The sequence below is a fragment of the Triturus cristatus genome, chromosome 4_1 (genome assembly GCF_964204655.1).
Source record: "Triturus cristatus chromosome 4_1, aTriCri1.1, whole genome shotgun sequence".
Taxonomy (NCBI): Eukaryota; Metazoa; Chordata; class Amphibia; order Caudata; family Salamandridae; genus Triturus; species Triturus cristatus.
The window spans coordinates 59,456,438-59,482,718 of record NC_140585.1 but is presented as its reverse complement, the minus strand read 5'-3'; the positions used below and the strand labels follow the sequence as shown (position 1 = coordinate 59,482,718).

At 48.7% G+C, this 26,281-nt stretch overlaps 1 protein-coding gene across 2 annotated transcripts in view; it reads right to left on the bottom strand.

The window, feature by feature from the left end:
* Positions 1 to 26,281, bottom strand: part of LOC146839504 (uncharacterized) — an 89,156-nt gene that overhangs the window by 42,292 nt on the left and 20,583 nt on the right. The window lies entirely within an intron of this gene.

Below are 26,281 nucleotides of genomic sequence, written 5' to 3'. Positions count from 1 at the left end.
GGGGCAACATAAGTGCAGATCCTACTCTCCTACAGTTTCCAATCCCCAAAGCGTCTTTAACTCCTGAAGGCACGGCCCGGTGGTTATACCCACAATGGCCTATGAAGATGAGATCAGCTCAAAAGGCTACCTTTGAAATGTACGGGCCCTCTCTAAATGTTGTCATGTCTGACATCCTACCCTGGGAGGCTTGATCAGTATCTTTAGTGTGGCCACAACCCTGCCTCTTGGAATGCAGGTGCAAATTCCACCCCCTCTTAACCAACACAGGAAGGCCCCTCAGAGTGAGAGGTCTACAGTATCCTTTGGGCCCCTAGTTTATGGCTGTCTAATAAGAAATGCACAGATGTAGCCATCCCCCCAGCAGCCAGCTGTGAAATGGAGAGAGGCAGATAGGCATACAGAACCATGAGTAGAGGCATTCCCACTTTCCCAAAATGGTATTTCCACCGTCATAATGTCAAATTTACTCGCACCATCGGAGCTGGTTCGCCATTACGAACTCATTGATATCAAACACTATACTCACACTCTTCTGCATGCAGGAAATCCCCCTCAATAGCCTTTCCACAGATCCCTCAGGGCAATCCAATACGAGGAACAGGCCCTACTGTACCAAACACACTACTCAGTGCCATTCACTACCAGTATATGTAGCGTACACACGCACATGCCCTACCTCTTCCCGACACTGCATCCTGTCCCCAGGGAGTACTCAGATATAGCAAGAGACATGCAGAACCTTGGCAAGCGTCTTCTTAAATGCCAAGCCTAGTAACAGTAACCTGCACACACAGGCCCCGTCATGGCAAATCTGTGGCACATTTAAAGAACTACCTCCGTGGGTGGCACGACCAGTTCTGCTGGCCCACGCAGGAGGTGCCCTAGGTATATGTCTTACCTATAGACAAGGTACTTGCTGCTAACTCAATTTAGCCAATCATCTGTACACTAATCACCAGTATGTATATGACAAGCACATCACCTTGGCACTGAATGGCAATGTAAAAAGCGATCAAAGTCCTTAGGCTATTACATAGATCAGCGGAAAACCAGTAGGGACAAAACCAAAAAAAAAGTTGAGGGAAAGCACCCTAGAAAGGGCCACCTCCTACAGAATTAATTAGGATTGGTATGTTTGATATAAAGGTAACAAAGATCTGTGCAGTATGTGCATAAACACATTTATAAAGGAGGACGGTTGGAACCTGGGACCTCTTAACTATCTCATTAGAGATGAGATTGGTAACCCAAAAATACATTGATCCCTCCCTTTGGTTCATTTATACCGTTCGGTGATTGGGATTAAATCCCAGTTCGAAAGCTATAAAGTTGGTTCAAGTATTGGTACCACTAAACAGCACATTACACCTATATCCCTTGAAGACTCAAATTCACGTCAAACTTAAATGACATTTTCAGCTCTGAAAATATAATTCAACTATTGGCAATTTATAAATAATGTTTATTACATTTCTTTTCCTGGCCATATTTTAGAACTCTCATTCCCTCCCGTACAATTTTCTTTCTTTCATATTTTGGCAGATATCTATTAATTACTTTACTCCACCCTTCGTGTGTTTTCTCTCTGTGTCCCTCTTATTTCTCTTCTCTGGCCTCTTCTTGCTTTTTCTGCTCGCTCATCTTGTTCTCCCCTTCCTGCTGAAGTGACAACTAGAGCAGAATGACTTCAAGGGTCTCTTGGAATCCTTCATGTAGGCTTCATATCATAGCACAATCCTCACCAACACACCGTTGATGAGAGAGTGCGGCAACCCCTTGTAGCATTGTCATACAAGCAGCCCTGGGTGCTTGTAATAACTCACACATTTGGAAGTCGTGCTGAAGTCTCACTCAAAGATGCCTAATATTTCCAAACTATGTGGCAGAACTAGAACTTCACACATGACTTTGCTCGGACGTCTGCTGTGTACCAAGTCGCACCTGACTATTCTGCACAGAGCAGACCCTCTTACAGCAAGTGATCCTAAAGATTCCTGTACAGAGAGGAGAGGCCAAGAAGAGTGACTGACAGTCCCGCCAACATCTGCTAAGACTGACACCCTGCAAAAAGACACACTGTAGATACGCCTCATACACACACACAGCCTGCAAAGACAACTCTACCCTGTTCACATGCACACACATCCAACCTGCAGAGGTACATCAAAAACACAGACATGTATGTTCCACTGCTTGAAAGGCCTCCTACCTGGCAGACCCAAGGTTAGTGCACACACACACACAATCCCTGCAGCGGACACACAACCTCTGCAGCAGATAATGCTATAAGCCAACCTATGCCGCTGGAACCTATTGAAATGACTGAGGTTTTACCTAGACTGAGATATGAAAACAGGGGCAAAGGGGCAAGGGGCAGCAGGGGAGCCCTGCCGTTCAACTGCCTGGGGGACATGCCTATGACACAGGGGTACAGGTGGGCAAGTCAACAAACTGACAGCGAGAGCCGAGCAAAGAGTGTGCACAGATTTCTCATAGAGCGCTAAGATGCAGTGCAATGTGAACAGATTTTTCACAGTGCAGTAAGATGCAGTGCAGTGGTACAAACTCCTCAGTACAGTAAGATGCATTGTAGTGACACAGATTCCTTACAGTGCTGTAAAGTGCAGTGTGCACTGATCTGTCAGTGCATTAAGATGCAGTGCAGTGTGCACAGATTCCTCACAGTGCAGTAAGATGCAGTGCACAGATTACTCACAGTGCAGTTAGATTTAGTGCAGCATGCACAGATTTCTCACAATGCAGTGCAGTGTGCACAGATTTCTCACAGTGCATTAAGATGCAGTGCAGTGCACAGATGCTCTCTTTAAAACAAATGATGACCACAAACACCCCCAGCGCCGGACGCAAAGCACCCTCAGCGGTCCCTTGATAGAAGAGGCCGGCTCCTGCTAGAGAGTTCTTTCAGGATCATTCAATCTATTTCTACAAACACGGCACAAGGTGCTGACAATCTCCTACCTGAGCAGAAACCTGTGCAGACATTTCCAGGCTCTCTCCTCCTCCTATGGCTGGGGTGGGGCAGGTGCAGATTTGTGGTCTGGGGTAGGAGGGGGGTCTATAAGGGTCTGAAGATGAAGATCACTGCACAGAGAGACAGGGCGTCCTTCCTCCTCTGCAGCTGGCTGAACACGGAGGGAGAGGCCGGAAATGATGTCAACATCTGCTGCTTGTACTGTCTCTGCCACCGCCGATCAGGAACAGGAAACCCTTCTCCCTTTCATACAATGCATCAGTGGATTTCATCAGCAGGCGAGGCGCGCCCTCTGCTGGCTACTTAAAGAACCATCACATCCAGTCTCCAGGAGTGAATATACACAAACAAGCATTTTGTGGCAGGAAATGACTGGGTTTTTAGATGTCACAGAAATTGATGTTTTTAAGATACACACAGTCCTCGTACAGGGTCTCACCCTTGGTTGCTGCTGTAAAAAAGTATTTACAGCTTTACTTCACGAGCATCTTCAAAACACTGATGCAGAGGACTAAAGAGTATTTACAGAAAGTTGTCAACTGGAAGTGGCAGTTTATATTTCATTAAATATATGAGAATATGTGTTAGTGGTGAATTAAACAGGTCAGCTTATTAGTTGTTTCATTTTATTTTTTTTAAACACTTTATTTATCTGGTTTTTCAAATACACATCATGGTACATAGCAAAGTAAAAATACCATGCAATTGTATACACCAGACCAAATATAGTGTGGCTTAAGTCATATGTCAAAGCGAAAATTAAAAGATCAGACTTTTTCTAATCTTCCTGTGTTTTTGGGTTATTCCTTATCATAGCTGCCAAGGTTCTAGATTGCTATGAGTGACATTTCAAAGACAATGAGTGACACTTTCTGGCTAGCATAATTAAACGAAGAAGAAGAGGAAAGCGTATAAATATCAGAAATTACACCCATCTAAGCAACAAGAAACTAAAACGTTAAGCGCCTCAAAGCACCAGAAATGAAGGGCACTAACCTAGTGCCCTTGTAAAGTCAGAGGCACAACACTACTGTTAACTGCTGTAACTAGTTCAATATCTAAAGCACTCCTAAAACCATGTTTAAGCAATAGCTGTGTCACCTATGGTTTCACCATTAATTTTCGCCATGCATTCCCTGGTGTAAAGCTGTTTCTGTGATATCGCCTGATGGAGCTAAACCTGTTTGTCTATTTCTGTATTACACATGCAGCAGAAATGGTGTAATTCATAAGGATTTAGGCTGACTGCTGTGATTTCTGGCTCGAATCAGGAGACACGCTGGACGTGAGAGGAGCTCTCTGACTTGGTGGATGTCACCAGCTTCAAAGTACTAGTGTTGCCAGGCGACAGCAACAATTCCAGGGGCCCGGGCAGGTAGGAAATTGAACTAGGGACATGTTGCCACAGCCTTGGATACCTGTTGGGAGGACGGGCCGGTGTTCTATAGGCACAAAAATACGGGGAGCTCAAAACAACATTACACCAGCAGAAAAGCAATTAGTCATTCCAGCTTTCACCAGCCTTAGTACACCCACTGGGCCCTAGGCTTTTTGCTGCCAATCAAACGAGGCAAAGGAGGAACATCACCGTCAGGGCGGCTCTCTCCCGGGTCCTGTCTTGTAGGTTGTGAGAGGCCCGAGACAGAATTCCGCTGCCTCACCCTTCATAATTATAGTCACCTAACAGTAGTCTAGGTCACAGTCTGGCAGGCTGCTGTATTTTAAAACACACTCACTGACAACTCACAGTAGCAAAATAAAAATCATTCATTATAGCTGAGATTCTGCGCCACGTGCCCACAACCTCAGATTAGTGGCATCAGTATGGCCAGCCCTGCCACGTACCATGCATCAGGCGTTAGACTAACGCATTTCAGTGTGGCGGTCCACATCACCGCACTGAAATCCGAAGTCACACATTATAGCGCCTCCTCAGCTGCTATAATGCACCATGACTGAGTGGCAATGCATGTGTGCGCTGTTCCCATTAGGTTTCAGGGGCGTGCTCAGGATCTGCTCCTCGCAGCTCTCTACTTTGTCCCAATGTATTGGGACTGGACACACCACGGGCCGATACGACGCGGCATCACCCTTCATAATTATAGTCAGCTAACAGTAGTCTAGGTCACAGCCTGGCAGGCTGCTGTATTTGAAAACACACTCACTGACAACTCACTGTAGTAAAATAAAAATCATTCATTATAGCTGAGATTCTGACTGCCACGTGAGCTGGCGCACCACATGCCCACAACCTCAGATTTGTGGCATCAGTATGCCAGCCCTGCCACGTACCATGCATCAGACATTAGACTAACGCATTTCAGTGTGGCGGTCCGCATCACCGCACTGAAATCCGAAGTCACACATTATAGCACCTCCTCAGCTGCTATAATGCACCATGACTGAGTGGCAATGCATGTGTGCGCTCTTCCCGTTAGGTTTCAGGGGCGTGCTCAGGATCTGCTCCTGTAAGCTCTCTACTTTGTCACAATGTATTGGGACTGGACACACCACGGGCCGATATGATGCGGCATCACTGAGGAGTCACTACCCTATGACTTGGCTACTTAGATGATTAAAATATAATTGTGAAGCCTTGAGACATTTTAATAAGTAAGGGGCTGAGTCACGGGGAAAACCTGCAGTGCTGCCGGCAAGTCCTACCCTCAGCGTTGCGAGTGTGTGGCATTTGAGGAAGTGTTCACTAACACTTGTCAGGGTGTTGGGAAAATTAATGGTAGCTCAGGTCCTCTTCGCCGCTCGCATCACAGCAATGTGGATGAGGATCGATTCCCGGACCCAGAGTTGGCCACGCCTGACTTGCCATTTTGGTGAAGCTGGTCAGAATTGCCATATGCTCACCAGCCCAGCGGTATGGATTCCGTGAGTTACCATGTGACGCACACACAGGCTGAGCCCACCTTTCCACTTGGTGGGTTGAGCCATACTTTCAGGCTCCAATCCTACTTTTTCACCCTTCCTTTTGCTCTGTGCTCTTGCTTGCACACACACCAATTCAGGGATACCCAGCATTCCTGCATGGGTTTTTAATTCAACCTCAACCCAGGCTGAGGTTTCCAGGTCATTGCCAAGCAGACATGCAGCTGGTAACTTTTGAGAGACCACTACCTGTTTCAGGCTAGTCACCCCCCCCCCCCCCAGCCTAATGTCACCATAGCCATTGGATGATTAGTGGTAACACTGTCAGCATTGGTGACTGGGTAAGTACGCCCAATCAAGTATTGCTCAGGGGAAACCAGTGTGTCTCTCACGTTGCCCCTGCTGTCAACACTTTGATTAGATTAAGGGACCACCTAAAGTGGAAATAAACAGTTACGTGTTTTCGGCCATCCAGATTAGGTCCTCAGGCCCCCAGTGGCCCTTCACAAATGCAGGATCACTATCCTCCCCGCAGGAAAACGACTGCAACACCAGAAGCTGGCGGGCTCCCAATTTGGAGAATGATTTTGGCTCTGGCGGAGGTGGGAGCTACAGCTGCTCCAGGGAGCCAGTCGTGGGTGCACACAAGGCACGACGAGACCTCCAGTCACGCTATTCTTAACAACATAGTACTTTGTGGCGTGGGTCCGGGGAGAGGGAGCCGGTGACCTCAGACTGAGGCCGCAATGTCAGGCACTGTCGTCCTCCCAATCTGCTGCCAGCTTGGATATTGCGTACGCAGCAAACTTCTCTCAACACTGCTCGGACACCACACGCTAACGAATGTGAACTAGCAGAGATTTCCGGCTGTAATCTCAGGCCCATCGTACTCAGCAAACTTCCCGCACACTCCTCGAACTCACGCTACTGCCACCCCAGGTGTGCCACTGAACGTCACCAGCTCAGTCTTCGGCACTGTCTGATCACTGCACACATCAGGAGGGTCCTTGTCCTAACCGACAATCACTTCCACCTGTTTACGCCGAACTCTGCGCGGTCCTTACGATCTTGTGGAAACTGGGAGCTCTTTTCTGTCCCTGGGAACTCGTGGACAGGAGGCCAGTCAACATGCCCTTAGAGAGTGCTTGGCAACCGGGCCACGACAGTTGCCAATTAGCTGCAGGCCAGCAACATCCAGGCAAAATCCACCAAGTGATAGTCTCCTTCCTAGAGCATAATAAGCCCCAGGCCACCACAAGTCTGCAGATAATCCAGTTGCAGCCCCCCTCCCCAATAGTTCTTCTTGTTGATGTTCCAGCGTTGAACCAGCGAAGTTGGCCTGGTATATGCTGGTCACTAGTTAAAGTGGCCACCTTGCACCAGTACAATTCGACTCTTATGGTAGCTAGGTTAAAGACAACCTTTTAAAGAAAGCTATCCTAGTGGTAGCTGTGGAGAGCAGCCTCCAGGCTAAGTCTCAGAGGAATGTAAAGCAGCTTGTTTTACCTTATAATCTCTTGAATCACTAAATGAAAGGACACCAAACAGATATATATATATAAAATATATATGTATTTATTACTAGACACACTCTACTAATCTCTTTATGAGATTAGAAGTCAGGAACATATGCACAAATCAACGTGTCACAACAAGTTAAGCACAAATACGGCTGGGGCCCTAGGGGCGTACCAGACCATATAGTAAAAAAGAGGTTTAGGAATATCGACTTGAGAAGGGACAAGGCCTAGGGCCTTCAGAAGCGCTGGGGCCTCACTTATCCACCCAAGGCCGGTAAGTAAAGGACCCATGGGAGACGCATGTAGTGTGAGAACACAGTCGCGGATCCCAATAGACTTCAATGGAGCAAGTCATGGTTGGAATTTTAAAGTTTTAGGATACTTCGGGAGAGTCTACAAGCATGTCACTTACAGGGTAAGTGGTTCTAGAGCCAGCACACACAGGAGTACCGTAGTGCTGGAGCTACCTCACCCAGGGAAGCCGGGTGCATAGGTGTCTTTTGGTGTCGAGTCGCGGCGTCGTTTTCAATGGGACCTGAAAGCAAAGGAGACAGTGTTCAAAGTCACTTGCCAGTGACCCGGGGCGAGGAAGCTGGATGCCCACAGTAGTCGGGTGATTTCAGGTGATCACGGGTGTCTTGACTCTTCAGCCACGAGGTCCAGGAGGCGTCGACAACGACCAGGAGCTGGATTCGGCGTGTCCCACGGAGTCTGCAGCTTACTGCGATGTCGGCGACCAGATTGGAGCCAACAAGCCTTGGTAACAGCAAGTCTCGTGGAAAGTGTAAAAAGTCAGCGGTGCAGACCAGCAAGGTCTGAGGGACTCACGCAGCGAGGGAAATTCAGGGCAGGCCTGGAGCAACCAGGGGAGCCTTTTGGTTTTGTAGAAAGGTTTTCAGGGGACCCACAAGCCAACCGGCAAGGGATCGCGAAGACGCCTCGGAAGGATTCACTTCACAGGAGCCCACGGTCACTCAGGACGAGGTAGGCCTCTGATCTTCGGTGGAAATCCTGCAGGAGGCTTGGACCACAAGTGGTCCAATGCACAAGTTCGTAGAACGTCGTGAAGGGATTGCACTCGACAATAGTGCACGGTACCCGGGTATTGCTGTTCCTTGTCACTCGTGGGGTCCATTTGCCTCAGCTTCGCTGGGGACTCACGATGGCCTTGGCGAAGTCAGGAAATCCACTTCCGGGGCTGGAGGGACTTCGAACTCCGGCGGGAGCGGGAAAGTTTGCGACCATTGATTCAAAGTTTTGGTGCCTGCCAAGCAGGGGAGTCACTCCTTGACTCCAAGGGAGATTCTTTAGTCTTCCAGAGGTAGTGGAACGTCGAAGGTCCAGGATTCTTCTTCAGGGCGTCATCCAGGGATATCTAGTTTGCAATGGCAAGGCTGCTTCCCTAACTTATACTAAAGGAAAGGGAGGGACTAGCTCTATGACCCCACCTATGGGAGGGTCAGGGAGTGGGTGGCTACACCCACTTCCCTTTGTCCAGTTTCATGCCAGAGCAGGGGCAGGTAGCCCCTGAACTGGTTTGAGCTGGTATATGCACAGAGGAGCCTACTGCTCCCCCAGTGCAGGACTTCAAAGCACTCTAGGAGTGCACCCACCCAGCCCCAATACACTAAATCCTGTCTGGAAGGTGGCTACACCTCCCTGTGACAGGATGCCTATTGTTGGGCCTCCTCCACTGCGAGTTTCAGTCAGCAGAAGGATGGCAGCCCAGTGTCTGTGCTGGTGGCATCCATTTTGTGATGCCAGGGCTCTTTCAGGATTCTACCATGTTTCCACAGTAGGTACATGTCTACCCCTCTAGAAGGGTGGGATCATACTCCCACACCAGTTACTGGTGTGGGGGTATGATTCCAAAGCGTTTGACACCAGAGAGGTTATAATGCACTTAAGAGTATATGGTTTAACCGCATCCACAAACAGCCACAGAGAATAGACTCTGAGAGCTGCAGAGGGGCCCTGCTCAGGCAGATGCACCACCTCACATGGAAACCAAGCACCCTGCCCTCTGGATTGACAGGGCCTGCCTTAGGGGTGACTGATAGGTTTTTATGTGTGTGCAGGTAGACATATAGGGTATCTATATCTCAGTGAGGAGTGCTAACACTACCTCCCCCAGGCTGCAGTAGCAGGCCCGTGGTGTCAGATTTAGTCTGCTTCCCAGGGGTGGCATAATACATGCTTCAAACCCTGGTAGGCCTGTGAAATACCTATACCCTTGGTACCTAAGGTACCATATACTAGGGGCTCATAAGGTACCACAGTATCCAATCACTAGTGCATCTAATATACACTCCAAGTTGTTTAGAGAGAACAGAGAGACTGGGGCCCTGATTAGCAGGGACCCAGCCAGACTATAGCCAGAAACCAGTGTTAACATCAGAAACAAGTGGGGGCAACATAAGTGCAGATCCTACTCTCCTACAGTTTCCAATCCCCAAAGCGTCTTTAACTCCTGAAGGCACGGCCCGGTGGTTATACCCACAATGGCCTATGAAGATGAGATCAGCTCAAAAGGCTACCTTTGAAATGTACGGGCCCTCTCTAAATGTTGTCATGTCTGACATCCTACCCTGGGAGGCTTGATCAGTATCTTTAGTGTGGCCACAACCCTGCCTCTTGGAATGCAGGTGCAAATTCCACCCCCTCTTAACCAACACAGGAAGGCCCCTCAGAGTGAGAGGTCTACAGTATCCTTTGGGCCCCTAGTTTATGGCTGTCTAATAAGAAATGCACAGATGTAGCCATCCCCCCAGCAGCCAGCTGTGAAATGGAGAGAGGCAGATAGGCATACAGAACCATGAGTAGAGGCATTCCCACTTTCCCAAAATGGTATTTCCACCGTCATAATGTCAAATTTACTCGCACCATCGGAGCTGGTTCGCCATTACGAACTCATTGATATCAAACACTATACTCACACTCTTCTGCATGCAGGAAATCCCCCTCAATAGCCTTTCCAAAGATCCCTCAGGGCAATCCAATACGAGGAACAGGCCCTACTGTACCAAACACACTACTCAGTGCCATTCACTACCAGTATATGTAGCGTACACACGCACATGCCCTACCTCTTCCCGACACTGCATCCTGTCCCCAGGGAGTACTCAGATATAGCAAGAGACATGCAGAACCTTGGCAAGCGTCTTCTTAAATGCCAAGCCTAGTAACAGTAACCTGCACACACAGGCCCCGTCATGGCAAATCTGTGGCACATTTAAAGAACTACCTCCGTGGGTGGCACGACCAGTTCTGCTGGCCCACGCAGGAGGTGCCCTAGGTATATGTCTTACCTATAGACAAGGTACTTGCTGCTAACTCAATTTAGCCAATCATCTGTACACTAATCACCAGTATGTATATGACAAGCACATCACCTTGGCACTGAATGGCAATGTAAAAAGCGATCAAAGTCCTTAGGCTATTACATAGATCAGCGGAAAACCAGTAGGGACAAAACCAAAAAAAAAGTTGAGGGAAAGCACCCTAGAAAGGGCCACCTCCTACAGAATTAATTAGGATTGGTATGTTTGATATAAAGGTAACAAAGATCTGTGCAGTATGTGCATAAACACATTTATAAAGGAGGACGGTTGGAACCTGGGACCTCTTAACTATCTCATTAGAGATGAGATTGGTAACCCAAAAATACATTGATCCCTCCCTTTGGTTCATTTATACCGTTCGGTGATTGGGATTAAATCCCAGTTCGAAAGCTATAAAGTTGGTTCAAGTATTGGTACCACTAAACAGCACATTACACCTATATCCCTTGAAGACTCAAATTCACGTCAAACTTAAATGACATTTTCAGCTCTGAAAATATAATTCAACTATTGGCAATTTATAAATAATGTTTATTACATTTCTTTTCCTGGCCATATTTTAGAACTCTCATTCCCTCCCGTACAATTTTCTTTCTTTCATATTTTGGCAGATATCTATTAATTACTTTACTCCACCCTTCGTGTGTTTTCTCTCTGTATCCCTCTTATTTCTCTTCTCTGGCCTCTTCTTGCTTTTTCTGCTCGCTCATCTTGTTCTCCCCTTCCTGCTGAAGTGACAACTAGAGCAGAATGACTTCAAGGGTCTCTTGGAATCCTTCATGTAGGCTGCATATCATAGCACAATCCTCACCAACACACCGTTGATGAGAGAGTGCGGCAACCCCTTGTAGCATTGTCATACAAGCAGCCCTGGGTGCTTGTAATAACTCACACATTTGGAAGTCGTGCTGAAGTCTCACTCAAAGATGCCTAATATTTCCAAACTATGTGGCAGAACTAGAACTTCACACATGACTTTGCTCGGACGTCTGCTGTGTACCAAGTCGCACCTGACTATTCTGCACAGAGCAGACCCTCTTACAGCAAGTGATCCTAAAGATTCCTGTACAGAGAGGAGAGGCCAAGAAGAGTGACTGACAGTCCCGCCAACATCTGCTAAGACTGACACCCTGCAAAAAGACACACTGTAGATACGCCTCATACACACACACAGCCTGCAAAGACAACTCTACCCTGTTCACATGCACACACATCCAACCTGCAGAGGTACATCAAAAACACAGACATGTATGTTCCACTGCTTGAAAGGCCTCCTACCTGGCAGACCCAAGGTTAGTGCACACACACACACAATCCCTGCAGCGGACACACAACCTCTGCAGCAGATAATGCTATAAGCCAACCTATGCCGCTGGAACCTATTGAAATGACTGAGGTTTTACCTAGACTGAGATATGAAAACAGGGGCAAAGGGGCAAGGGGCAGCAGGGGAGCCCTGCCGTTCAACTGCCTGGGGGACATGCCTATGACACAGGGGTACAGGTGGGCAAGTCAACAAACTGACAGCGAGAGCCGAGCAAAGAGTGTGCACAGATTTCTCATAGAGCGCTAAGATGCAGTGCAATGTGAACAGATTTTTCACAGTGCAGTAAGATGCAGTGCAGTGGTACAAACTCCTCAGTACAGTAAGATGCATTGTAGTGACACAGATTCCTTACAGTGCTGTAAAGTGCAGTGTGCACTGATCTGTCAGTGCATTAAGATGCAGTGCAGTGTGCACAGATTCCTCACAGTGCAGTAAGATGCAGTGCACAGATTACTCACAGTGCAGTTAGATTTAGTGCAGCATGCACAGATTTCTCACAATGCAGTGCAGTGTGCACAGATTTCTCACAGTGCATTAAGATGCAGTGCAGTGCACAGATGCTCTCTTTAAAACAAATGATGACCACAAACACCCCCAGCGCCGGACGCAAAGCACCCTCAGCGGTCCCTTGATAGAAGAGGCCGGCTCCTGCTAGAGAGTTCTTTCAGGATCATTCAATCTATTTCTACAAACACGGCACAAGGTGCTGACAATCTCCTACCTGAGCAGAAACCTGTGCAGACATTTCCAGGCTCTCTCCTCCTCCTATGGCTGGGGTGGGGCAGGTGCAGATTTGTGGTCTGGGGTAGGAGGGGGGTCTATAAGGGTCTGAAGATGAAGATCACTGCACAGAGAGACAGGGCGTCCTTCCTCCTCTGCAGCTGGCTGAACACGGAGGGAGAGGCCGGAAATGATGTCAACATCTGCTGCTTGTACTGTCTCTGCCACCGCCGATCAGGAACAGGAAACCCTTCTCCCTTTCATACAATGCATCAGTGGATTTCATCAGCAGGCGAGGCGCGCCCTCTGCTGGCTACTTAAAGAACCATCACATCCAGTCTCCAGGAGTGAATATACACAAACAAGCATTTTGTGGCAGGAAATGACTGGGTTTTTAGATGTCACAGAAATTGATGTTTTTAAGATACACACAGTCCTCGTACAGGGTCTCACCCTTGGTTGCTGCTGTAAAAAAGTATTTATAGCTTTACTTCACGAGCATCTTCAAAACACTGATGCAGAGGACTAAAGAGTATTTACAGAAAGTTGTCAACTGGAAGTGGCAGTTTATATTTCATTAAATATATGAGAATATGTGTTAGTGGTGAATTAAACAGGTCAGCTTATTAGTTGTTTCATTTTATTTTTTTTAAACACTTTATTTATCTGGTTTTTCAAATACACATCATGGTACATAGCAAAGTAAAAATACCATGCAATTGTATACACCAGACCAAATATAGTGTGGCTTAAGTCATATGTCAAAGCGAAAATTAAAAGATCAGACTTTTTCTAATCTTCCTGTGTTTTTGGGTTATTCCTTATCATAGCTGCCAAGGTTCTAGATTGCTATGAGTGACATTTCAAAGACAATGAGTGACACTTTCTGGCTAGCATAATTAAACGAAGAAGAAGAGGAAAGCGTATAAATATCAGAAATTACACCCATCTAAGCAACAAGAAACTAAAACGTTAAGCGCCTCAAAGCACCAGAAATGAAGGGCACTAACCTAGTGCCCTTGTAAAGTCAGAGGCACAACACTACTGTTAACTGCTGTAACTAGTTCAATATCTAAAGCACTCCTAAAACCATGTTTAAGCAATAGCTGTGTCACCTATGGTTTCACCATTAATTTTCGCCATGCATTCCCTGGTGTAAAGCCGTTTCTGTGATATCGCCTGATGGAGCTAAACCTGTTTGTCTATTTCTGTATTACACATGCAGCAGAAATGGTGTAATTCATAAGGATTTAGGCTGACTGCTGTGATTTCTGGCTCGAATCAGGAGACACGCTGGACGTGAGAGGAGCTCTCTGACTTGGTGGATGTCACCAGCTTCAAAGTACTAGTGTTGCCAGGCGACAGCAACAATTCCAGGGGCCCGGGCAGGTAGGAAATTGAACTAGGGACATGTTGCCACAGCCTTGGATACCTGTTGGGAGGACGGGCCGGTGTTCTATAGGCACAAAAATACGGGGAGCTCAAAACAACATTACACCCGCAGAAAAGCAATTAGTCATTCCAGCTTTCACCAGCCTTAGTACACCCACTGGGCCCTAGGCTTTTTGCTGCCAATCAAACGAGGCAAAGGAGGAACATCACCGTCAGGGCGGCTCTCTCCCGGGTCCTGTCTTGTAGGTTGTGAGAGGCCCGAGACAGAATTCCGCTGCCTCACCCTTCATAATTATAGTCACCTAACAGTAGTCTAGGTCACAGTCTGGCAGGCTGCTGTATTTTAAAACACACTCACTGACAACTCACAGTAGCAAAATAAAAATCATTCATTATAGCTGAGATTCTGCGCCACGTGCCCACAACCTCAGATTAGTGGCATCAGTATGGCCAGCCCTGCCACGTACCATGCATCAGGCGTTAGACTAACGCATTTCAGTGTGGCGGTCCACATCACCGCACTGAAATCCGAAGTCACACATTATAGCGCCTCCTCAGCTGCTATAATGCACCATGACTGAGTGGCAATGCATGTGTGCGCTGTTCCCATTAGGTTTCAGGGGCGTGCTCAGGATCTGCTCCTCGCAGCTCTCTACTTTGTCCCAATGTATTGGGACTGGACACACCACGGGCCGATACGACGCGGCATCACCCTTCATAATTATAGTCAGCTAACAGTAGTCTAGGTCACAGCCTGGCAGGCTGCTGTATTTGAAAACACACTCACTGACAACTCACTGTAGTAAAATAAAAATCATTCATTATAGCTGAGATTCTGACTGCCACGTGAGCTGGCGCACCACATGCCCACAACCTCAGATTTGTGGCATCAGTATGCCAGCCCTGCCACGTACCATGCATCAGACATTAGACTAACGCATTTCAGTGTGGCGGTCCGCATCACCGCACTGAAATCCGAAGTCACACATTATAGCACCTCCTCAGCTGCTATAATGCACCATGACTGAGTGGCAATGCATGTGTGCACTCTTCCCGTTAGGTTTCAGGGGCGTGCTCAGGATCTGCTCCTGTAAGCTCTCTACTTTGTCACAATGTATTGGGACTGGACACACCACGGGCCGATATGATGCGGCATCACTGAGGAGTCACTACCCTATGACTTGGCTACTTAGATGATTAAAATATAATTGTGAAGCCTTGAGACATTTTAATAAGTAAGGGGCTGAGTCACGGGGAAAACCTGCAGTGCTGCCGGCAAGTCCTACCCTCAGCGTTGCGAGTGTGTGGCATTTGAGGAAGTGTTCACTAACACTTGTCAGGGTGTTGGGCAAATTAATGGTAGCTCAGGTCCTCTTCGCCGCTCGCATCACAGCAATGTGGATGAGGATCGATTCCCGGACCCAGAGTTGGCCACGCCTGACTTGCCATTTTGGTGAAGCTGGTCAGAATTGCCATATGCTCACCAGCCCAGCGGTATGGATTCCGTGAGTTACCATGTGACGCACACACAGGCTGAGCCCACCTTTCCACTTGGTGGGTTGAGCCATACTTTCAGGCTCCAATCCTACTTTTTCACCCTTCCTTTTGCTCTGTGCTCTTGCTTGCACACACACCAATTCAGGGATATCCAGCATTCCTGCATGGGTTTTTAATTCAACCTCAACCCAGGCTGAGGTTTCCAGGTCATTGCCAAGCAGACATGCAGCTGGTAACTTTTGAGAGACCACTACCTGTTTCAGGCTAGTCACCCCCCCCCCCCCCCCAGCCTAATGTCACCATAGCCATTGGATGATTAGTGGTAACACTGTCAGCATTGGTGACTGGGTAAGTACGCCCAATCAAGTATTGCTCAGGGGAAACCAGTGTGTCTCTCACGTTGCCCCTGCTGTCAACACTTTGATTAGATTAAGGGACCACCTAAAGTGGAAATAAACAGTTACGTGTTTTCGGCCATCCAGATTAGGTCCTCAGGCCCCCAGTGGCCCTTCACAAATGCAGGATCACTATCCTCCCCGCAGGAAAACGACTGCAACACCAGAAGCTGGCGGGCTCCCAATTTGGAGAATGATTTTGCCTCTGGCGGAGGTGGGAGCTACAGCTGCTCCAGGGAGCCAGTCGTGGGTGCACACAAGGCACGACGAGACCTCCAGTCACGCTATTCTTAACAACATAGTACTTTGTGGCGTGGGTCCGGGGAGAGGGAGCCGGTGACCTCAGACTGAGGCCGCAATGTCAGGCACTGTCGTCCTCCCAATCTGCTGCCAGCTTGGATATTGCGTACGCAGCAAACTTCTCTCAACACTGCTCGGACACCACACGCTAACGAATGTGAACTAGCAGAGATTTCCGGCTGTAATCTCAGGCCCATCGTACTCAGCAAACTTCCCGCACACTCCTCGAACTCACGCTACTGCCACCCCAGGTGTGCCACTGAACGTCACCAGCTCAGTCTTCGGCACTGTCTGATCACTGCACACATCAGGAGGGTCCTTGTCCTAACCGACAATCACTTCCACCTGTTTACGCCGAACTCTGCGCGGTCCTTACGATCTTGTGGAAACTGGGAGCTCTTTTCTGTCCCTGGGAACTCGTGGACAGGAGGCCAGTCAACATGCCCTTAGAGAGTGCTTGGCAACCGGGCCACGACAGTTGCCAATTAGCTGCAGGCCAGCAACATCCAGGCAAAATCCACCAAGTGATAGTCTCCTTCCTAGAGCATAATAAGCCCCAGGCCACCACAAGTCTGCAGATAATCCAGTTGCAGCCCCCCTCCCCAATAGTTCTTCTTGTTGATGTTCCAGCGTTGAACCAGCGAAGTTGGCCTGGTATATGCTGGTCACTAGTTAAAGTGGCCACCTTGCACCAGTACAATTCGACTCTTATGGTAGCTAGGTTAAAGACAACCTTTTAAAGAAAGCTATCCTAGTGGTAGCTGTGGAGAGCAGCCTCCAGGCTAAGTCTCAGAGGAATGTAAAGCAGCTTGTTTTACCTTATAATCTCTTGAATCACTAAATGAAAGGACACCAAACAGATATATATATATAAAATATATATGTATTTATTACTAGACACACTCTACTAATCTCTTTATGAGATTAGAAGTCAGGAACATATGCACAAATCAACGTGTCACAACAAGTTAAGCACAAATACGGCTGGGGCCCTAGGGGCGTACCAGACCATATAGTAAAAAAGAGGTTTAGGAATATCGACTTGAGAAGGGACAAGGCCTAGGGCCTTCAGAAGCGCTGGGGCCTCACTTATCCACCCAAGGCCGGTAAGTAAAGGACCCATGGGAGACGCATGTAGTGTGAGAACACAGTCGCGGATCCCAATAGACTTCAATGGAGCAAGTCGTGGTTGGAATTTTAAAGTTTTAGGATACTTCGGGAGAGTCTACAAGCATGTCACTTACAGGGTAAGTCGTTCTAGAGCCAACACACACAGGAGTACCGTAGTGCTGGAGCTACCTCACCCAGGGAAGCCGGGTGCATAGGTGTCTTTTGGTGTCGAGTCGCGGCGTCGTTTTCAATGGGACCTGAAAGCAAAGGAGACAGTGTTCAAAGTCACTTGCCAGTGACCCGGGGCGAGGAAGCTGGATGCCCACAGTAGTCGGGTGATTTCAGGTGATCACGGGTGTCTTGACTCTTCAGCCACGAGGTCCAGGAGGCGTCGACAACGACCAGGAGCTGGATTCGGCGTGTCCCACGGAGTCTGCAGCTTACTGCGATGTCGGCGACCAGATTGGAGCCAACAAGCCTTGGTAACAGCAAGTCTCGTGGAAAGTGTAAAAAGTCAGCGGTGCAGACCAGCAAGGTCTGAGGGACTCACGCAGCGAGGGAAATTCAGGGCAGGCCTGGAGCAACCAGGGGAGCCTTTTGGTTTTGTAGAAAGGTTTTCAGGGGACCCACAAGCCAACCGGCAAGGGATCGCGAAGACGCCTCGGAAGGATTCACTTCACAGGAGCCCACGGTCACTCAGGACGAGGTAGGCCTCTGATCTTCGGTGGAAATCCTGCAGGAGGCTTGGACCACAAGTGGTCCAATGCACAAGTTCGTAGAACGTCGTGAAGGGAGTGCACTCGACAATAGTGCACGGTACCCGGGTATTGCTGTTCCTTGTCACTCGTGGGGTCCATTTGCCTCAGCTTCGCTGGGGACTCACGATGGCCTTGGCGAAGTCAGGAAATCCACTTCCGGGGCTGGAGGGACTTCGAACTCCGGCGGGAGCGGGAAAGTTTGCGACCATTGATTCAAAGTTTTGGTGCCTGCCAAGCAGGGGAGTCACTCCTTGACTCCAAGGGAGATTCTTTAGTCTTCCAGAGGTAGTGGAACGTCGAAGGTCCAGGATTCTTCTTCAGGGCGTCATCCAGGGATATCTAGTTTGCAATGGCAAGGCTGCTTCCCTAACTTATACTAAAGGAAAGGGAGGGACTAGCTCTATGACCCCACCTATGGGAGGGTCAGGGAGTGGGTGGCTACACCCACTTCCCTTTGTCCAGTTTCATGCCAGAGCAGGGGCAGGTAGCCCCTGAACTGGTTTGAGCTGGTATATGCACAGAGGAGCCTACTGCTCCCCCAGTGCAGAAAAGCAATTAGTCATTCCAGCTTTCACCAGCCTTAGTACACCCACTGGGCCCTAGGCTTTTTGCTGCCAATCAAACGAGGCAAAGGAGGAACATCACCGTCAGGGCGGCTCTCTCCCGGGTCCTGTCTTGTAGGTTGTGAGAGGCCCGAGACAGAATTCCGCTGCCTCACCCTTCATAATTATAGTCACCTAACAGTAGTCTAGGTCACAGTCTGGCAGGCTGCTGTATTTTAAAACACACTCACTGACAACTCACAGTAGCAAAATAAAAATCATTCATTATAGCTGAGATTCTGCGCCACGTGCCCACAACCTCAGATTAGTGGCATCAGTATGGCCAGCCCTGCCACGTACCATGCATCAGGCGTTAGACTAACGCATTTCAGTGTGGCGGTCCACATCACCGCACTGAAATCCGAAGTCACACATTATAGCGCCTCCTCAGCTGCTATAATGCACCATGACTGAGTGGCAATGCATGTGTGCGCTGTTCCCATTAGGTTTCAGGGGCGTGCTCAGGATCTGCTCCTCGCAGCTCTCTACTTTGTCCCAATGTATTGGGACTGGACACACCACGGGCCGATACGACGCGGCATCACCCTTCATAATTATAGTCAGCTAACAGTAGTCTAGGTCACAGCCTGGCAGGCTGCTGTATTTGAAAACACACTCACTGACAACTCACTGTAGTAAAATAAAAATCATTCATTATAGCTGAGATTCTGACTGCCACGTGAGCTGGCGCACCACATGCCCACAACCTCAGATTTGTGGCATCAGTATGCCAGCCCTGCCACGTACCATGCATCAGACATTAGACTAACGCATTTCAGTGTGGCGGTCCGCATCACCGCACTGAAATCCGAAATCACACATTATAGCACCTCCTCAGCTGCTATAATGCACCATGACTGAGTGGCAATGCATGTGTGCGCTCTTCCCGTTAGGTTTCAGGGGCGTGCTCAGGATCTGCTCCTGTAAGCTCTCTACTTTGTCACAATGTATTGGGACTGGACACACCACGGGCCGATATGATGCGGCATCACTGAGGAGTCACTACCCTATGACTTGGCTACTTAGATGATTAAAATATAATTGTGAAGCCTTGAGACATTTTAATAAGTAAGGGGCTGAGTCACGGGGAAAACCTGCAGTGCTGCCGGCAAGTCCTACCCTCAGCGTTGCGAGTGTGTGGCATTTGAGGAAGTGTTCACTAACACTTGTCAGGGTGTTGGGAAAATTAATGGTAGCTCAGGTCCTCTTCGCCGCTCGCATCACAGCAATGTGGATGAGGATCGATTCCCGGACCCAGAGTTGGCCACGCCTGACTTGCCATTTTGGTGAAGCTGGTCAGAATTGCCATATGCTCACCAGCCCAGCGGTATGGATTCCGTGAGTTACCATGTGACGCACACACAGGCTGAGCCCACCTTTCCACTTGGTGGGTTGAGCCATACTTTCAGGCTCCAATCCTACTTTTTCACCCTTCCTTTTGCTCTGTGCTCTTGCTTGCACACACACCAATTCAGGGATACCCAGCATTCCTGCATGGGTTTTTAATTCAACCTCAACCCAGGCTGAGGTTTCCAGGTCATTGCCAAGCAGACATGCAGCTGGTAACTTTTGAGAGACCACTACCTGTTTCAGGCTAGTCACCCCCCCCCCCCCCCCCCCAGCCTAATGTCACCATAGCCATTGGATGATTAGTGGTAACACTGTCAGCATTGGTGACTGGGTAAGTACGCCCAATCAAGTATTGCTCAGGGGAAACCAGTGTGTCTCTCACGTTGCCCCTGCTGTCAACACTTTGATTAGATTAAGGGACCACCTAAAGTGGAAATAAACAGTTACGTGTTTTCGGCCATCCAGATTAGGTCCTCAGGCCCCCAGTGGCCCTTCACAAATGCAGGATCACTATCCTCCCCGCAGGAAAACGACTGCAACACCAGAAGCTGGCGGGCTCCCAATTTGGAGAATGATTTTGCCTCTGGCGGAGGTGGGAGCTACAGCTGCTCCAGGGAGCCAGTCGTGGGTGCACACAAGGCACGACGAGACCTCCAGTCACGCTATTCTTAACAACATAGTACTTTGTGGCGTGGGTCCGGGGAGAGGGAGCCGGTGACCTCAGACTGAGGCCGCAATGTCAGGCACTGTCGTCCTCCCAATCTGCTGCCAGCTTGGATATTGCGTACGCAGCAAACTTCTCTCAACACTGCTCGGACACCACACGCTAACGAATGTGAACTAGCAGAGATTTCCGGCTGTAATCTCAGGCCCATCGTACTCAGCAAACTTCCCGCACACTCCTCGAACTCACGCTACTGCCACCCCAGGTGTGCCACTGAACGTCACCAGCTCAGTCTTCGGCACTGTCTGATCACTGCACACATCAGGAGGGTCCTTGTCCTAACCGACAATCACTTCCACCTGTTTACGCCGAACTCTGCGCGGTCCTTACGATCTTGTGGAAACTGGGAGCTCTTTTCTGTCCCTGGGAACTCGTGGACAGGAGGCCAGTCAACATGCCCTTAGAGAGTGCTTGGCAACCGGGCCACGACAGTTGCCAATTAGCTGCAGGCCAGCAACATCCAGGCAAAATCCACCAAGTGATAGTCTCCTTCCTAGAGCATAATAAGCCCCAGGCCACCACAAGTCTGCAGATAATCCAGTTGCAGCCCCCCTCCCCAATAGTTCTTCTTGTTGATGTTCCAGCGTTGAACCAGCGAAGTTGGCCTGGTATATGCTGGTCACTAGTTAAAGTGGCCACCTTGCACCAGTACAATTCGACTCTTATGGTAGCTAGGTTAAAGACAACCTTTTAAAGAAAGCTATCCTAGTGGTAGCTGTGGAGAGCAGCCTCCAGGCTAAGTCTCAGAGGAATGTAAAGCAGCTTGTTTTACCTTATAATCTCTTGAATCACTAAATGAAAGGACACCAAACAGATATATATATATAAAATATATATGTATTTATTACTAGACACACTCTACTAATCTCTTTATGAGATTAGAAGTCAGGAACATATGCACAAATCAACGTGTCACAACAAGTTAAGCACGGCTGGGGCCCTAGGGGCGTACCAGACCATATAGTAAAAAAGAGGTTTAGGAATATCGACTTGAGAAGGGACAAGGCCTAGGGCCTTCAGAAGCGCTGGGGCCTCACTTATCCACCCAAGGCCGGTAAGTAAAGGACCCATGGGAGACGCATGTAGTGTGAGAACACAGTCGCGGATCCCAATAGACTTCAATGGAGCAAGTCGTGGTTGGAATTTTAAAGTTTTAGGATACTTCGGGAGAGTCTACAAGCATGTCACTTACAGGGTAAGTCGTTCTAGAGCCAACACACACAGGAGTACCGTAGTGCTGGAGCTACCTCACCCAGGGAAGCCGGGTGCATAGGTGTCTTTTGGTGTCGAGTCGCGGCGTCGTTTTCAATGGGACCTGAAAGCAAAGGAGACAGTGTTCAAAGTCACTTGCCAGTGACCCGGGGCGAGGAAGCTGGATGCCCACAGTAGTCGGGTGATTTCAGGTGATCACGGGTGTCTTGACTCTTCAGCCACGAGGTCCAGGAGGCGTCGACAACGACCAGGAGCTGGATTCGGCGTGTCCCACGGAGTCTGCAGCTTACTGCGATGTCGGCGACCAGATTGGAGCCAACAAGCCTTGGTAACAGCAAGTCTCGTGGAAAGTGTAAAAAGTCAGCGGTGCAGACCAGCAAGGTCTGAGGGACTCACGCAGCGAGGGAAATTCAGGGCAGGCCTGGAGCAACCAGGGGAGCCTTTTGGTTTTGTAGAAAGGTTTTCAGGGGACCCACAAGCCAACCGGCAAGGGATCGCGAAGACGCCTCGGAAGGATTCACTTCACAGGAGCCCACGGTCACTCAGGACGAGGTAGGCCTCTGATCTTCGGTGGAAATCCTGCAGGAGGCTTGGACCACAAGTGGTCCAATGCACAAGTTCGTAGAACGTCGTGAAGGGAGTGCACTCGACAATAGTGCACGGTACCCGGGTATTGCTGTTCCTTGTCACTCGTGGGGTCCATTTGCCTCAGCTTCGCTGGGGACTCACGATGGCCTTGGCGAAGTCAGGAAATCCACTTCCGGGGCTGGAGGGACTTCGAACTCCGGCGGGAGCGGGAAAGTTTGCGACCATTGATTCAAAGTTTTGGTGCCTGCCAAGCAGGGGAGTCACTCCTTGACTCCAAGGGAGATTCTTTAGTCTTCCAGAGGTAGTGGAACGTCGAAGGTCCAGGATTCTTCTTCAGGGCGTCATCCAGGGATATCTAGTTTGCAATGGCAAGGCTGCTTCCCTAACTTATACTAAAGGAAAGGGAGGGACTAGCTCTATGACCCCACCTATGGGAGGGTCAGGGAGTGGGTGGCTACACCCACTTCCCTTTGTCCAGTTTCATGCCAGAGCAGGGGCAGGTAGCCCCTGAACTGGTTTGAGCTGGTATATGCACAGAGGAGCCTACTGCTCCCCCAGTGCAGGACTTCAAAGCACTCTAGGAGTGCACCCACCCAGCCCCAATACACTAAATCCTGTCTGGAAGGTGGCTACACCTCCCTGTGACAGGATGCCTATTGTTGGGCCTCCTCCACTGCGAGTTTCAGTCAGCAGAAGGATGGCAGCCCAGTGTCTGTGCTGGTGGCATCCATTTTGTGATGCCAGGGCTCTTTCAGGATTCTACCATGTTTCCACAGTAGGTACATGTCTACCCCTCTAGAAGGGTGGGATCATACTCCCACACCAGTTACTGGTGTGGGGGTATGATTCCAAAGCGTTTGACACCAGAGAGGTTATAATGCACTTAAGAGTATATGGTTTAACCGCATCCACAAACAGCCACAGAGAATAGACTCTGAGAGCTGCAGAGGGGCCCTGCTCAGGCAGATGCACCACCTCACATGGAAACCAAGCACCCTGCCCTCTGGATTGACAGGGCCTGCCTTAGGGGCGACTGATAGGTTTTTATGTGTGTGCAGGTAGACATATAGGGTATCTATATCTCAGTGAGGAGTGCTAACACTACCTCCCCCAGGCTGCAGTAGCAGGCCCGTGGTGTCAGATTTAGTCTGCTTCCCAGGGGTGGCATAATACATGCTTCAAACCCTGGTAGGCCTGTGAAATACCTATACCCTTGGTACCTAAGGTACCATATACTAGGGGCTCATAAGGTACCACAGTATCCAATCACTAGTGCATCTAATATACACTCCAAGTTGTTTAGAGAGAACAGAGAGACTGGGGCCCTGATTAGCAGGGACCCAGCCAGACTATAGCCAGAAACCAGTGTTAACATCAGAAACAAGTGGGGGCAACATAAGTGCAGATCCTACTCTCCTACAGTTTCCAATCCCCAAAGCGTCTTTAACTCCTGAAGGCACGGCCCGGTGGTTATACCCACAATGGCCTATGAAGATGAGATCAGCTCAAAAGGCTACCTTTGAAATGTACGGGCCCTCTCTAAATGTTGTCATGTCTGACATCCTACCCTGGGAGGCTTGATCAGTATCTTTAGTGTGGCCACAACCCTGCCTCTTGGAATGCAGGTGCAAATTCCACCCCCTCTTAACCAACACAGGAAGGCCCCTCAGAGTGAGAGGTCTACAGTATCCTTTGGGCCCCTAGTTTATGGCTGTCTAATAAGAAATGCACAGATGTAGCCATCCCCCCAGCAGCCAGCTGTGAAATGGAGAGAGGCAGATAGGCATACAGAACCATGAGTAGAGGCATTCCCACTTTCCCAAAATGGTATTTCCACCGTCATAATGTCAAATTTACTCGCACCATCGGAGCTGGTTCGCCATTACGAACTCATTGATATCAAACACTATACTCACACTCTTCTGCATGCAGGAAATCCCCCTCAATAGCCTTTCCAAAGATCCCTCAGGGCAATCCAATACGAGGAACAGGCCCTACTGTACCAAACACACTACTCAGTGCCATTCACTACCAGTATATGTAGCGTACACACGCACATGCCCTACCTCTTCCCGACACTGCATCCTGTCCCCAGGGAGTACTCAGATATAGCAAGAGACATGCAGAACCTTGGCAAGCGTCTTCTTAAATGCCAAGCCTAGTAACAGTAACCTGCACACACAGGCCCCGTCATGGCAAATCTGTGGCACATTTAAAGAACTACCTCCGTGGGTGGCACGACCAGTTCTGCTGGCCCACGCAGGAGGTGCCCTAGGTATATGTCTTACCTATAGACAAGGTACTTGCTGCTAACTCAATTTAGCCAATCATCTGTACACTAATCACCAGTATGTATATGACAAGCACATCACCTTGGCACTGAATGGCAATGTAAAAAGCGATCAAAGTCCTTAGGCTATTACATAGATCAGCGGAAAACCAGTAGGGACAAAACCAAAAAAAAAGTTGAGGGAAAGCACCCTAGAAAGGGCCACCTCCTACAGAATTAATTAGGATTGGTATGTTTGATATAAAGGTAACAAAGATCTGTGCAGTATGTGCATAAACACATTTATAAAGGAGGACGGTTGGAACCTGGGACCTCTTAACTATCTCATTAGAGATGAGATTGGTAACCCAAAAATACATTGATCCCTCCCTTTGGTTCATTTATACCGTTCGGTGATTGGGATTAAATCCCAGTTCGAAAGCTATAAAGTTGGTTCAAGTATTGGTACCACTAAACAGCACATTACACCTATATCCCTTGAAGACTCAAATTCACGTCAAACTTAAATGACATTTTCAGCTCTGAAAATATAATTCAACTATTGGCAATTTATAAATAATGTTTATTACATTTCTTTTCCTGGCCATATTTTAGAACTCTCATTCCCTCCCGTACAATTTTCTTTCTTTCATATTTTGGCAGATATCTATTAATTACTTTACTCCACCCTTCGTGTGTTTTCTCTCTGTATCCCTCTTATTTCTCTTCTCTGGCCTCTTCTTGCTTTTTCTGCTCGCTCATCTTGTTCTCCCCTTCCTGCTGAAGTGACAACTAGAGCAGAATGACTTCAAGGGTCTCTTGGAATCCTTCATGTAGGCTGCATATCATAGCACAATCCTCACCAACACACCGTTGATGAGAGAGTGCGGCAACCCCTTGTAGCATTGTCATACAAGCAGCCCTGGGTGCTTGTAATAACTCACACATTTGGAAGTCGTGCTGAAGTCTCACTCAAAGATGCCTAATATTTCCAAACTATGTGGCAGAACTAGAACTTCACACATGACTTTGCTCGGACGTCTGCTGTGTACCAAGTCGCACCTGACTATTCTGCACAGAGCAGACCCTCTTACAGCAAGTGATCCTAAAGATTCCTGTACAGAGAGGAGAGGCCAAGAAGAGTGACTGACAGTCCCGCCAACATCTGCTAAGACTGACACCCTGCAAAAAGACACACTGTAGATACGCCTCATACACACACACAGCCTGCAAAGACAACTCTACCCTGTTCACATGCACACACATCCAACCTGCAGAGGTACATCAAAAACACAGACATG